We start from the raw sequence: 14,704 nt of genomic DNA, 5'->3' as shown, positions 1-14,704 counted from the left end.
ATCAGTGCCACATAGAAAAAAAATATTCCTTTCGTTATTACGAGATGGTATTGCGTTTTTCGCAATAAATGTATTTTTTAATTAACCCCACTCGTGTCACTGTTACTATTCAGTCTCTTCTTTTTGCTTTAAAATGTTTGAGAAGTGCCGGCAACTACATTTCCTATCCCACAACACAGCAACGCCAGCAAAAAACAAAACAAGATTGTTTTTCATGTGTGACTTAAAAATGTCTTTACTTTCATTGACTCTTAAAACTCAAAATCCAGCTCCTCTTTACCTAAAATAAGTACAAGTATAGCTGATTATATATTTTTAAATACATAAAATATTTCTAATTTGACTTTTTTTGTGTGTAGAGTTGAGTTGATAATCTAGTTCAAATTGAGACAGTTTTCATTTACCTTGATATATTTTAGATTTATATATTTACATAGATTTCTGTTTATGTTTCCAGCAAATAAACATAGTAATTGGTCTTTTGTTTTACAGATCAGTCATGGCTGCTAGCTAAGTTAAAGAATGCTTAAGCATCCCCGTGAGAGGAGCTTATGTGAGGTTACAAAGCAAGCACAGTGTGCTCCGCCCTTATAAATATCACACAGACACTACTGTTCTGGATGTCTGATTACATTACCGAAGTTGTTCATTGCAATGAAAAGTCACTGCCTAACTGTTTTAATATCAGGATATATTAACAATGCATGTCATTTTCACATTTCCATTATAGCTAGTGTTTAAAAGACATTCAATCTAATGTAACATACCCCTTAAATTATGCAACTGGGCCTCCCTGGTTCTTGTTCTTCTGAATTTTAATTTTTATTTTAATCACGAGCACCTCCCATTAATGCAGTGGAGAATACAATGGGGAATGGGGTTCAGGGACTGTGTGTGTAAATATGTGCTAGTCATTGGCCACCAGGTTTTCTTCAGGATCAGTTTGCTGTAGAGTTAATGGTGGAGTTTCCATGCATGTCTTTATTTTATTTTATTTTTTAGCTCGAGACATTTGCTAAAGAAAGATGTCTTGTGAAAATGCTTTTTTGGGTTTCCATTCGCTCAGTTTATTTTACTCTAGTAAACCAGGCTTTTCACCCGACTTCATGCAAATAAATGGGAAAGGTGGGGGTTGATATGTAAATTAGCAACGCGTAAAGTTCTTGTGATGTTTTGTGAAAATGTGTTTTTGCATGCACAGAGAACTAACTGGTACACAAGTGAATCTAAGCTGCTGTAATAAAGCAAAATACCTGGTTGGTTAATATCTTGTTTTACTGCTCTTGCCCATATTGTTTTTCAATTATCATTAATGGGGTGTCATGTCGTTAGTAGTGAATACTGTTTCAACTCATTCATCTTACGACTGATTCATTAAAAATCAGAGGTATAAAATTAAACTGACCAACAGGTATTGCAGATCACCATGGCTGAAAACCGGTGGAGACGTATATATATATATATATATATATATATATATATAATATATATATATATATATATATATATATATATAAAGTGGCTTGCAAAAGTATTCAGACCCCTGACCAATTCTCTCACATAACCGAATTACAAATGTACATTGAAATTTCGTTCTGTTTGATATTTTATCATTAAACACTGAAACTCAGAATCAATTATTGTAAGGTGACATTGGTTTTATGTTGGGAAATATTTTTAAGAAAAATAAAAAACTGAAATATCTTGCTTGCATAAGTATTCCACCCCTATGCTGCGGAAGCTCCCAGTTTGTACCGATGAAAGAAATTGCCCTAACGAGGACACAATTACCTTACCATTGGCCTCCACCTGTGAATTATTAAAGTTGCTGTCACATTTTCTGGATAAAAACCCCACTGTTGAAGGATCATTGGTAAGGCTGTGAATCTGAAGGAAAATGAACATTCTACAGAAGTTAGAGATAAAATAATATAAATGCATAGATTAGGGAAAGGGTACAAAATAATATCCAAGTGTTTGGATATCCCAGTGAGCACAGTTGGATCAATAATCAGGAAGTGGAAGCTGCATCACACCACCCAGGCACTGCCAAGAAAAGGCCGTCCCTCAAAACTCAACGCTCAAACAAGGAGACTTGTGAGAGAAGCCACAGAGAGGCCAACAATCACTTTGAAGGAGCTACAGAGTTCAATGGCTGGGAGTGGAGTAATGGTGCACCAGTCAACCATATCAAGAGCTCTGCATAACACTGGCCTGCATGGGAGGGTGGCAAGAAAGAAGCCGTTACTCAAAAAGTACCATCTGAAAGCACGTCTGGAGTTTGCCAGAAAGCATGAGAGTGACCCAGCTGCAATGTGGGAAAAGGTTTTGTGGTCAGATGAGACCAAGATAGAGCTTTTTGGCCAGAACTCAAAGCGCTATGTGTGGTGCAAACCTAACACTGCCCATGCCTCAAGACACACCATTCCTACAGTGAAGTATGGTGGTGGCAGCATCATGCTGTGGGGATGCTTCTCATCAGCAGGGACTGGGCATCTTGTTACAATTGAAGGAAGAATGGATGGAGCAAAATACAGGAAAATACTGCAAGAGAATCTGCTTCAGTCCACTAAAAAACTGAAGCTTGGGAGGAAATTCACCTTTCAGCAGGACAATGATCCCAAGCACAAGGCCAAAGCAACATTGGAGTGGCTCAAGAACAAAAAGGTGAATGTCCTACAGTGGCCCAGTCAAAGTCCTGATCTCAATCCCATTGAGAATCTGTGGCACTATTTGAAAATTGCGGTCCACAAGCGTCGTCCAACCAACCTGAACAACCTGGAGCAAATCTGCCAAGAAGAATGGGCCAAAATCACTCCGACACTGTGTGCAAAGCTGGTACATACTTACCCCAAAAGACTTAAAGCTGTTATTGCAGCGAAAGGTGGCTCTACCAAATATTAATGTGTGGGGGTTGAATACTTATGCAAGCAAGATATTTCAGTTTTTTATTTTTCTTAAAAATATTTCCCAACATAAAACCAATGTCACCTTACAATAATTGAATTTGAGTTTGATTTTTTTTATATATATATATATATATATATATATATATATATATATATATATATATATATATATATATATATATATATAAAAATATATAAATATATATTTCCCTTTCATTCAGGGAATACAGCACATAGGGGATCAGGTTATGCTGCATGTACTGCCCTGGTGTAGAAACCCTACCTGTCCAGATGGCTGACAGCTACTGAGGAAGCATTCAAGACCACGCTTGGGAAAAGGGAGGTGGCAGATACTGATGAAACAGACTGAAGTGCAGTATCCGTTCTCAAAATTGCCACTGCCTGCTGTATCCTGCACAAACTCTTGTCAACAGCAAAATGAGGTATTCAGGAATCAGTGGCTGCCTGTGAGACAGACGCGGAAGGTTACCAGTGTTGCCAAGACTCACGAGAAAAAAAGCGGCACTGCAAGACAAGCCCAAAACAACATGTTAGACTCTATTAGACTCTATTGGTTGCTGTTTGGAACTAGCATAAACAACAATAGTCTAACAGTTAGAGTATGGGTGTTTTTGCAAATTCCAACAAGCGAGTCTCAAAAATAAAAGCCCAATCCCGTGTATTATAAGCAGATTTGGCAACTGTGAAGGTTACCTCAGCCACCAGTTTCAATTGGACAGCAGTGATCTGAGGAGTGCTGTCAGAGATTCTCTTCTTTCTTTTAAGTTTAAAAAAAGATTTACTGTTGTGATAAATGATGCAAACAAATAAAACACAATTAATATGTTCATTTGCAATTTTATTTGGTCAGTTCTGAGACGGCATCAACAACTTGTTGGTATATATATGTTTGTGGAAGGGTGTGGGTATTCACTGACAAGTGAGACAGAAAAGTGTATTTGGGAAACACCGCACAGGAGCACAATTTTATTTATTCAGTTGCTTTTGGTAATTATTTATTTCAGCCTGTGAAATACAGAGATCTGTGGCCTCAATACCACCAATGGTAAACAGATCTATGGGAATAACAAGACGGGTAGACAGTTCAGTGCTGGTGTACTCACAGGTGCTGAAAAGAACAATGAAAACCAAAAGAGAAAGAAAAAGGGAAAATAAAACACAGTAATAAACCTACAAAACAAAAGTGCTGCTTTCCCAGTGCCCCCACTGCCGCTATGCCGGTCAGCTCAGGTCGCTGTCCTACGCTTCGCTGTGCCCTATACACTTGGGTGGCCAAGGTTCCCCTATCTCTACACACATCCCCTTGGGTACGTAATATTTTGAATAAATTCTTATTTTATTTGTTTAAGGCGGGCTGTCTTCCTCAGCTGTGCTTGCCTGATTTTGTTCTCTCGTTCCAACCCCAAGCCTTCTCTACCGGTGTCTCTGTGTATTCTAAATCACGGCCACCCAAATGCACAACCAAGCGCAGTACTTATGGGCCGAGTAATCCCCCAAGACCCGCCTCTCAGCCAGAGAAAGTCCACACATCCTCTTCCCCACCTCTCTATGTCATCGCCATGACTGAAAGGCAGATCTTCCTGGGCACAGACCCCGCCCCTGTTACATACCCTCCCCCTCAGAATGGCACTACCAGTCCATTCGAAAATCCTACACCCCATGCCTTCCCAAGAGAAAAAATCTGCATTTTAATGCAGTTTCCCTGCTCGGTTGACTACCTGAAGGCATAGAACTGGAGGACCAAGTACCACCACGTGATTCTGGTATTGTTTTCCTTCATCTGGTGAAGCCATGCTAAGGGGGCATGATCTGTAACCAGGGTGAAGTGTCGCCCCAGGAGGTAGTACCGGAGTGACTTAACTGCCCATTTTAGTGCAATACACCCCTTCTCGATGGTACTATAGTTTTTCTCATGGGGAAGGAGCTTCCTGCTAATATACAGGACTGGCTGCTCGCTTCCCTGCACCTCCTGAGACAATACTGCCCTGAGACCTGTCTCTGACGCATCTGTCTGCAAGGTGAATCTGCTACTTAAATCAGGACCTCATAGCACTGGCTTGCTACACCGCCTTCACTTCAGAGCAAGAAAGGCTCTCTGGCACGGCTCCGTCCACTTTGGGGCAGCCTTCCAGGTGAGGTCTGTCACAGGAGCAGCGAGCGTGGCCAATCCTCACTATGGATAACAATGTCATCTATGTAAGCAGCGGCTTACTACTGATGGGGTCGCAAAATGCGATCCATCATCATCTGAAAAGTGGCTGGTGCTCTGTGCAACCCAAAGGGCATAGTTCTAAATTGGCACAACCCGAAGGGAGTTGAAAACTGGGTCCTCTCTCTGGATTCTGGATTCTGGGGTCAGGGGTATCTGCCAGAACCCCTTCATTAAATCCAGTGTTGTTATAAAATGAGCGGTGCCTAGACGCTCCAGCAACTCATCTACCCGGGGCATCGGATAAGCGTCAAACTTCGATTTTTCATTAACTCATCTAAAGTCAATGCAAAATCGAGTTGACCTGTCCGCCTTATCTACTAAAACAATCAGACTGTTCCAGTCACTTTGAGTCTCCTCTATTACCCCCAGTCTGAGCAACTTGTCAATCTCGGTCTTTACTACCTGCCTTTTGCGCTCAGGTATACAGTACGGCCTCTGGCGAACTGGTGCCCCCGGCTCAACTTCAATGTGATGGTAAGCTACACAAGTCTGACCCGGGACGGGAGAAAGCACATCAGGAAACTCTGCAACCACCGCCCAAGCCTGACATTTCTGCACTGGTGTCAGATTATCTGCAATCTGTACCAACCACTTCTTTGCCAACACAGAAAGATCAGGTCCTAGGTCTGTGATGTCATCTGCTTGTGCCACTAAGAAAGCTTCCTGTTGCAACTAGGGCTTCAAGAGGTTTATATGATAAATGTGCTTTTCTCTCCGTCGCTCCGGCTGGCAGATCTCATAGTCCACCATCCCAATCCAGTGTGTAACCTCAAAAGGTATTTGCCACTTCGCCAGAAGTTTAGATTCAGAGCTGGGTAACAATAGAAGCACTTTATCCCCTGGCTGAAACACACGTAACCGGGCCCCCCTGTTATATTGGGTCTACTGCCTGTATTGGGCCTGCTCCAAATTGCCATGTGCCCATTTTCCCACAGACTCAAAACGTTTGTACAGGTCCAACACATAACGGACAGGATTGGTCGAATTATCCTGCTGTTCCTACCACATCTCTCTGACCAGATTGAGTACACCGTGGGGTCTCCACCCATACAGCAGCTTGAATGGTGAATTGGTGAGAGGTACCTCTCTTATAGCAAAGAGAAGGGGAGGAATCAGCTGGTCCTAGTGGTGCACATCACTATCAATAAATCTGAGCAACGTGTTTTTGAGGATCATAATAAAACGCTCACAAGTCCATCGGTCTGAGGGTGAAAAACCGAGGTCCTAATGGTCTTAATCCCCAAAAGTTTACACGTTCCGTGGACTAGCCGGGACATAAAGTTGATCCCTTGGTCGATCAGTATTTCTTTGGGACTCCCCACCTGGGAGATAACTTTCACTAGCTCATTGGCAACTGATTTAGCAGACTCAGAGTGAAGGGGAATGGCCTTTGGATAATGTGTTGCATAATCCAGTATGACCAATAGGTGTTTGTATCCTGCTGCACTCCACTCCAGCGGTCCAACTAAATCCATTCCAATACGCTGAAACAGAGCTTCCACTAGGGGCAATGGCACCAATGGAGCTCGTGATATGGCTCTAGGTCTAGCCTTCTGACACTCCCCACAGCATTCGCAAAAAATGCCTGACATCACCATCCAGCCTCAGCCAAAAGAAAAGGGAAAATAAAACACAGTAATAAACATACAAAACAAAAGTGCTGCTTTCGCAGTACCCCCACTGCCGCTATGCTGGGCAGCTCGGGTGTTCGTCCTACGCTTCGCTGTGCACTATACTCTGGGATGGCCAAGGTTCCCCTATCTCTACACACGTCCCCTTGGGTACATAATATTTTGAATAAATTCTTATTTTATTTGTTTAAGGTGGGCTGTCTTCCTCAGCTGTGCTTGCCTGTTTTTGGTCACTCGTTCCAACCACCAGCCTTCTCTGCGGGCGTCTCTGTGTATTCTCAATCACGGCCAAGCGCAGTACTTATAGGCCGAGCAATCCCCGAAGGTCCGCCTCTCAGCCACTCAGAGAGAGGGAAATCCCACACACCCTCTTTCCCACCTCTCTGTGTCATCGCCATGACTGACAGGGGCTGTCATCCCCAGCTTCAGCATATTTTTTACAGCAAAGGTATACTCAAACAACTGCTTTAAAGGGTACTGAGACAAAGTAGCTGAGTGGATGTGGGTGCAGGAGTGATGCAGTGCGTGAACGAAACAGACAGAGAAGATTATAATCCAGTTTGGAAAGGTTTTATTAATTGTATCAAAGTCTGGCGACCAAACAATAATCCCCAGCAATACACAACAATGTGTACTACACGGGGTAAACAATAACAGATTGCAGTCCCAAATAATAAGCAAATAATATCTTCCCCACAATAGTACAAACATGGTCACCAGTCCTGGGTGCATGCAGTAGTGCTCATGGTGGGTGATACAAGTTTATTTCATGACAGTAGTGAAGTGTTGTTCTGGTTTTGTGCTGGCTCAAGGCGACAGATCCAGAAACATGTTAGCCGTCTGGTAATTCACAAGCAAGACAAATTACTAACAACACGAAAACAAACAAAACACTTACGTTCTCTGGGGTCTCTCACAGTCCTTCTAGGTTCAAATGCAAAACCAAAGCGAAGGAACAGTTTACGATTCTCCGTACCATTTTATGCTGTCACACATGACCCCTTGGTAAATGAATGCAACCACCTCTCCAATCTGCGGTACCACGCCGTTTCCCTTCCAGGTCAATGCATTACTGCAACGGAGTCTCACCCTCTTCCAGGCTGGCTGACTTCCCTTGAACCCTGGGAAAGAACTGTCAGACCAGCCCGTCCATGGAACTCTGTTCTCGCTAATTAGCGCCCTCTTTACAACCAAGAATCATTGTATTTCTGTCATATATCCCACCACTCAGAGTGGAGCCAAAGGAATACTCGGCTGAATCTATCTTTCCCATTACTCTCCCCTCCCGGGAAAAATAATCCACATTTTGATGGTCTTTCTCTGCACGATGTACCATGTGGTACATGAAAGGTTGTAATGCCAGATACCATCGAGTTATCAGGGCATTGCTGTCCTTCATTGTGCTTAACCACTTGAGTGAGGCGTTGTCTGTGACAAGATTAAATGAATATCCCAGCAGGTAATATCATAAGGAATGAGTAGCCCATTTAATGGCCAAACACTCCTTTTCGATTATGGAGTAGTTGCGCTCCCGAGGTAGCATCTTTTTACTGAGATACAGCATCAAATGTTTTACTCCGTCTACCTTTTGGGACAAGACTGCACCCAAACCCACATCTGATGCATCAGTGTGGAGGATAAATCTCTTGGTGAAATCAGGTGTGCTAAGGGTGGGGGCCTGGCACAGTTTATGCTTAACAGTATCAAATGCCCCCTGACACTCAGTTGACAACTTTCTTGAATTTGGAGAACTCTTTTTGATGAGGTCAACTAAAGGATTAACCACTGTGTAATACTCGTGGTGGTAACAACTGGCTAATCCCAGTGGTGACCTCATCTGAGTCTTGGTTTTGAGGATCGCCGCGTCAACCAAAGCCTGGATTTTGGTGACCACGGGTCTCACCCTTCAATTTCCCATTAAAAATCCCAAATATTGAGTCTCTCTCTTGGCAAATGCACATTTTCTCACAATTCAAGTTAGCTGTTAGCCGGACTACCCCTAGAGACTGAAGGACGGCTGTAACAATAGCCAAATGCTGTTGCCAGGTGGAGCTTTAAATCACATCATCAATACGCACTGGTGTATATTCATGATGTGGGTGTAAAACCTGGTCCATCAGTCTCTGAAAGGCAGCGGATGCACTATGTTGCTCAAATGGCATGGTTTTAAAGTGAAACAGCCCTTCTGGTATTGAAAACGTGGTTTTCTCTTTAGAACTGCGGGTAAGGGGATCTGCCAATATCCCTTTGTCGGGGCCACAGTCGAAATAAACCTCACCTTTCCCAGTCTATCTAGAAGTTCGTCAACCCGAGGCATAGGGTAAGCATCGAACTTGGCAATAGCGTTTACCTTCGGAAAGTCCACAAAGAAGCGATTGGTACCATCTTTCTTGGCTACTATGACAACTGGACTGCACCACTCGCTCCGGTAAGGCTCAATCACCCCAAGTTTGAGCATGTCCCATACTTCTTTGCGAACGCCACTTCGTTGACTTTCCGAGATCCGGTAAGGTCTCTCTCATACTGTGACACCTGAGGGAGAGAAAATGTCATATTCAACCAAATTAGTCTTGTCGGGCACGTCAGAAAAAACATCACTGAACTCTTCAATAAGCTTACACAGTTCCTGTTGCTGATCTAGAACCAAGTGCTCCCCCATCAAAATTAATTTTGTGCTAGGAGTCTCTTGACAGGGGCCTAAATCATCTTCTACATTGCCTGAGGCTATAAATAAGACCTCACTTGCCTGCCAGGGCTTTAACCCTTTGAGTAGTATGAACGAACCGGTACATTCGCTGCTTTCTGGTCCGCAGGGAGTACGAATGTACCGGTACATTCTGCAACTTTAAATTTGAATTACTGAGCCTACAAAACCCCTGATCACTTGATATTGTAACACAAGGTTTCTGTAACACCTTTTATTGGTCCCTTGCAGCCCTTTGCCAGATATTGACTGAATTACATATACATATCCCAGTCAAAAAAATGTCAATAGTGTTTGTAAACCGGCGAAAATCGCTCAGTGAGAAAGAAGTATTAGTAATAATATTGAATTCAGATTCCAATTTAAATTCAAATACATACAATTCTTCCACTGAATTGGATGTCAGCGAGTGTGTCAGTGAAGACATAAGCAAAGAGTATTCACCATCAACATCAAGTGACAGCGAAGAGGCAGAGCCAAGCTCCATGCATTGCTCCATGCTTCAGGGAGAATCATATGCTGAAGCACTAGACATTCTCACTCCCTCTGCCAGGGTTGCCAGTTCCGCTTTAAAACTGGAATTGGGCTTCTATTTCCATGGAGTTGCTTACAATTTTACCTTTTTACTATATTTTGGGCTATTTCATGCTTGGCCGCTTATGTTGAAAATGGTTAACACTGCAAAAGTCTGTTCAAATAAATATCATTCTTGTATACAAAAGCAAAACACATTATCTACCAGGTTTTTGTTTTATCTGTAAGACATAGGGGGTCGATTGCAGCGTACCAAAGTTAGTCCACTTGATGCGTCTAACTAGTGGATTAACAGGTTTAGTCCACTTGCTTGGACTAAAGTTAGTACACTTGTTAATCCCGATTGCAGCGTACCAGATGATAATCACCACAGGATTATAAACAAGATTATGATTGCAGTGTACCAAATTGGATGTGAGATGATCTTGTTCAGGTGGACCAATTTATTATGAAGTATCAGACTAACTTAGTATGCTTGCTTGTCCTATGTTTATATAACAAATTTTAAAACAAAAACAGCTTGTAACAGGATGGTGGGTGTGGTGACGTCAGACCCAGAAGAAACTGCCAGGTGAAATGTGAATTGTGCTGTTGTGCAGTTTAATCAATAAACAGAAAATAAAAGGTTGAACAAACAAAAAACACTTTGTAAAATAAAACGGCACAGTAGCCAAAACGAATAGACTGACAGACAAACGGTGGACGAACAAACAAGTATCATGCTGGTTGTAAGCCAGCACGTAGCAATTGGTAATTGTTGAAGCATTTTGTTCAATAAGGTTCTGTAACAGGGGAGACCTGCGCTGACCCTCTGAGCGCATTTGTAGTGCTGTGGGAAGGGCAGCAGCCCTGCAATATCCGTCTGCCAGTCACGGCATTGACACCGAGAGGTGGGAAAGAGGGTGTGTGGGTTTTCCCCCTCTCTGAGTGGCTGAGGGGAAGGCTTTGAGGGGTTGTTGAACTAATAAAAGGACGCTCAGGGGTTCCCTCAGGTCTGCCCTCTAAGACGAAATGAGCCAGCTGTCGGAACCTTTTGTTCTTTGTGATTTATTATTTCCAGAGCACCTGCAAGTATACCTGCATTGTACTGTGTACCTCGACTGGTATAACCGTGGTCTTGTTTACCATTGCCGGTACTCAAGCCGCGGACAACCGCGCCCTCTGCGGGCTGAAATAAATCAGTGCGCCTGAGTGGCGTTACAACTAAAAGTTATGTCTCCTTATCAATGAATTGCCCATCACCCTTCCACAGGTTCGTTCACCGATGCCGAATCGCATGAAGAACTTCATGCTCAGTACAAGGTACTGGAGACCCGCATAACCCTGTGTCTCAAGTGAAAGGCATCACTGAAATGTAACACAATACAGAACTATATATCCTGCTCACTGGCAAATTCATGTCAGTTACATATGTGAGCAGGAGGATGATGGGAAAGGTAGTTCTGAGAGGTCCATACGGGTACATGTGACGCCATCTTGAGGCAGGGAATGCAATATAAAAGTTTAAAAAAGTGGTCAAAATGTAAAAATAAATTTAAAACAATACACACATCTTACGTAAACAGTTACAGCAACACATGGGAACATGTAGCACAATAAAATAAAAAGGTCCAAGGTCCTTGGTTCCCTTTAATACTGCAGGGCTTAGGCCTGCCCTGTAAATAGTATGGTTTGCTTTGGGGTTTCTAAATAAAATATGGTTTTGGGTTGGGTGTTAAATAATGTGTTTAATTTGTTTAATTGGATGGCATGGCTGGGAGGTTAGACCTACCTGCTTGCCTAATTAAAAGGAATGTGCAACAGGTGCTCAGGGGGAATTGAACAATTGAAAATCAATTAACTGCTCAAAAAAAGAGGCTGAAAAGCCAGTTTCTTTGTTCTTGTTGGTGCGGTGCTGTTTGTTTGTTTGGTGCTTTGTCTGCTCAGCCTGGAGGTGAATGACTTTATGGTAGCGATTATTTTAGGGGATTTTTAATCCCACCACAGTTCATTTAGTTTATGTTAGGAAGAAGGTTCCTGGTGCGGGACCTCCCTGTGTAGCAGGAGTAGCGCACGGCCCAAGCTTGGCCACTTTTTATTTCTTAGCTGTTTTTGAACTGTGTTTTGTTTTTCCTTTTTGTTATTCATGTACTACCAAGTATACATCCTCTGGCCCTAGGGCTACCGTTGCCCATACCCTAGTGGCAGCCACCAACACTGCAACTTTAAATATCTAAAATCTGGATTCCTGAGCGGCGTTTCAAATACAAAACTGTGTCTCTCACGTTTTTCAGCGGATACCCACACCGTAACAGTTCACCCATGTTACACAAGGGAAGAACCCAGTTCATGGCAAGTGGTTTTATACACAACTGTAAACCCGCAAGAGGTATACAACATAACAGGCCAGACACAGCAAAAAACTATAATAAAAAAAGGCTGCCAGCATTATCTCTCTTTTGTGGTAATTCTCCCAAACGTGCAGGCGCATCGCCATTTCACATGTAAATTGACTCATGAAAACACCATGAATGTTTGTTCTATATGACAAGAAGAAAGAAGCACTCATATGTGTCCCAAAGTTCTTTATCAGCAGTCAGACCCCTTTTCAAAGACAATCAATACACATTTACATGAAGGGTAACTACTCACTAGTTTTGTAATTTCTTAATTGCCTCCCACTTCAATATCTACCCACCAATATCCACCAAGCCCCTCCAGAGCGCACACATCCCAGGTGGACAGGATCTGTTCTTCAGTGGTATTCAGTGGAGAGCAGGACTGGGTTCCACCCCCTGTACTCTGGTACCTCTGCCTCAGTTTTATTTGTGCCTTCTCTCATAGGTCATGGTACTGCTTTTGTATTTTGCATCATTTTCTGATAGTGGTGGACCCTATTGCATTTATTTTTGTGTAATTTGGTCCCACACTTCTTTTGTGGGCCAAATAAATCTGGCTTGTTTTTAAGAACCTCCTCCACCAGAAGTTCCAGGCTATCATGGGATTTTTCTTTTTTTCCATGTAAGGTACTGGGTTTGGCCTTTTGCAGGTGTGAATATACTTTCTCCCAGTGGTGGCGTATGTCATTGCATGGCCTTCAGGCTATTGACATGGGCTCAGAAAAACTTGCTGTCCCTACAGGCAACGCCCGTTCCTGGAATGGTGAACTGGGCAGCAAACCTCCTCTCAAGGAGAGGTCCGCATTTGTCAGAATGGCGACTCCATGTGCATTTGGGAACGGTTCAAGAAGACACAGGTCGATCTCTTCATTGCCCCCTATGGTACTCCCTCCACCACTTAGGCGGTCCACTTGCTGTAGACGCCCTAGTGTGTCTATACCACTGCTCAAGACTGTTTTCGAAAAAGTCCTGTTAGAGAAAGCGTCAGTTCTCCTAGTGGCCCTCAAATGGCTCAGGAGAGTATGGTTTTCAACCCTGTGCCAGCTGTTGCACGGCCAGCCCTGGGAGATTCCACTTCACATGGATTTCCTCAGTCTGGTGAAAGGCTCTCTTTGGCACCCGGAACCGGACATGTTCTGACTATGGGTCTGGCCCCTGAAAGGGACCGCTGGCTAGCCCTAGGGCTATCAGATGGAGTTGTGGGTACATACAGTCTCAACAGCATACAATGGCTTGCCCCCACCTGGTAGGGTAGCCACACACTCCACTAGAGGGTTGGCTACATCTTGGGCCCTCTTCAGAGGTGCCTCGATGTCTGATATTTGTACTGTGGCTAGCTGGGCTATGCCGCATACCTTCTCCAGGTTCAACTGCCTTAATGTGGTAGACCCTGCCTTGCCTTCTGTAGGCACAAGGGTCTTTGAGGGTGTAAGTTCACATCGCTAGCCTCTGGGTTAGACAGTGTTGTGCGTCCCTCATATGTTGCCGTTCCTTCTCCCTCACGACGGCTCTGGTATACATTATCCCATACGTAATGTCATTGGTGATTGTCTTCTCTTTCAGGGAACCAGGGTTATGGTAAGTAACCTAATGTTTCAGTCAAAATGATCATTGGCCACTTTCACCCATGTTAATACTTCTTGACATTAACTCATTAGTTTATCTTTATGTATAAAATCAAGCTTTATATAACTAAATTATTTATTAACTATTGGTGTTTTTATTAACAGTGATGAACAGTTTCATAAATATCAAACATTTATTACCCATAAAAACGGACTTCAAAATGTCTGTCAAAGCTTTGTAAACAGCCCTATATTGCAGATAAAGATATATTCCGCGCAGCAACCACTAGATGGAGCCAATAGTCGGGAATGGGATAAGATAAAAATCGATTGACTTTTCATCTTGAGCATTGTCCAAAACTCATTAAATTTGTAACTGTTGTTATATCATAAAAATCAATTTTAACATAAGTGTATCCCGAGCCTATTGACCCAACCCAATTTTAATTGTGACATTATTTTGCAATATAGGCCTACACACACTCTGTTAGACTTCAACTGATTACACTGTGTAACAATTTTTTTTTTTTTTTGGTTCCTGGGTAGTAAGTGTTATTTCCTAATTGCTTATGCCTCAAAAGTATAGAAAATGGCTATTATTCCCCATAACATTATATCCCCATGCTTTTGTGACTAGGACAGTGATATTTTGAAATGTACCTATTTTCTAGAACATTCCAGATAGATTCAGTGCTGAGAAAACTTGAAGTAACTTCTAGAACTTTCTAGAACTTTCCAGTAATATAAATA

The sequence above is a fragment of the Polyodon spathula genome, chromosome 15 (assembly GCF_017654505.1).
Source record: "Polyodon spathula isolate WHYD16114869_AA chromosome 15, ASM1765450v1, whole genome shotgun sequence".
Taxonomy (NCBI): Eukaryota; Metazoa; Chordata; class Actinopteri; order Acipenseriformes; family Polyodontidae; genus Polyodon; species Polyodon spathula.
The sequence above is the reverse complement of the archived record's forward strand: the minus strand, read 5'-3'. Positions refer to the sequence as shown.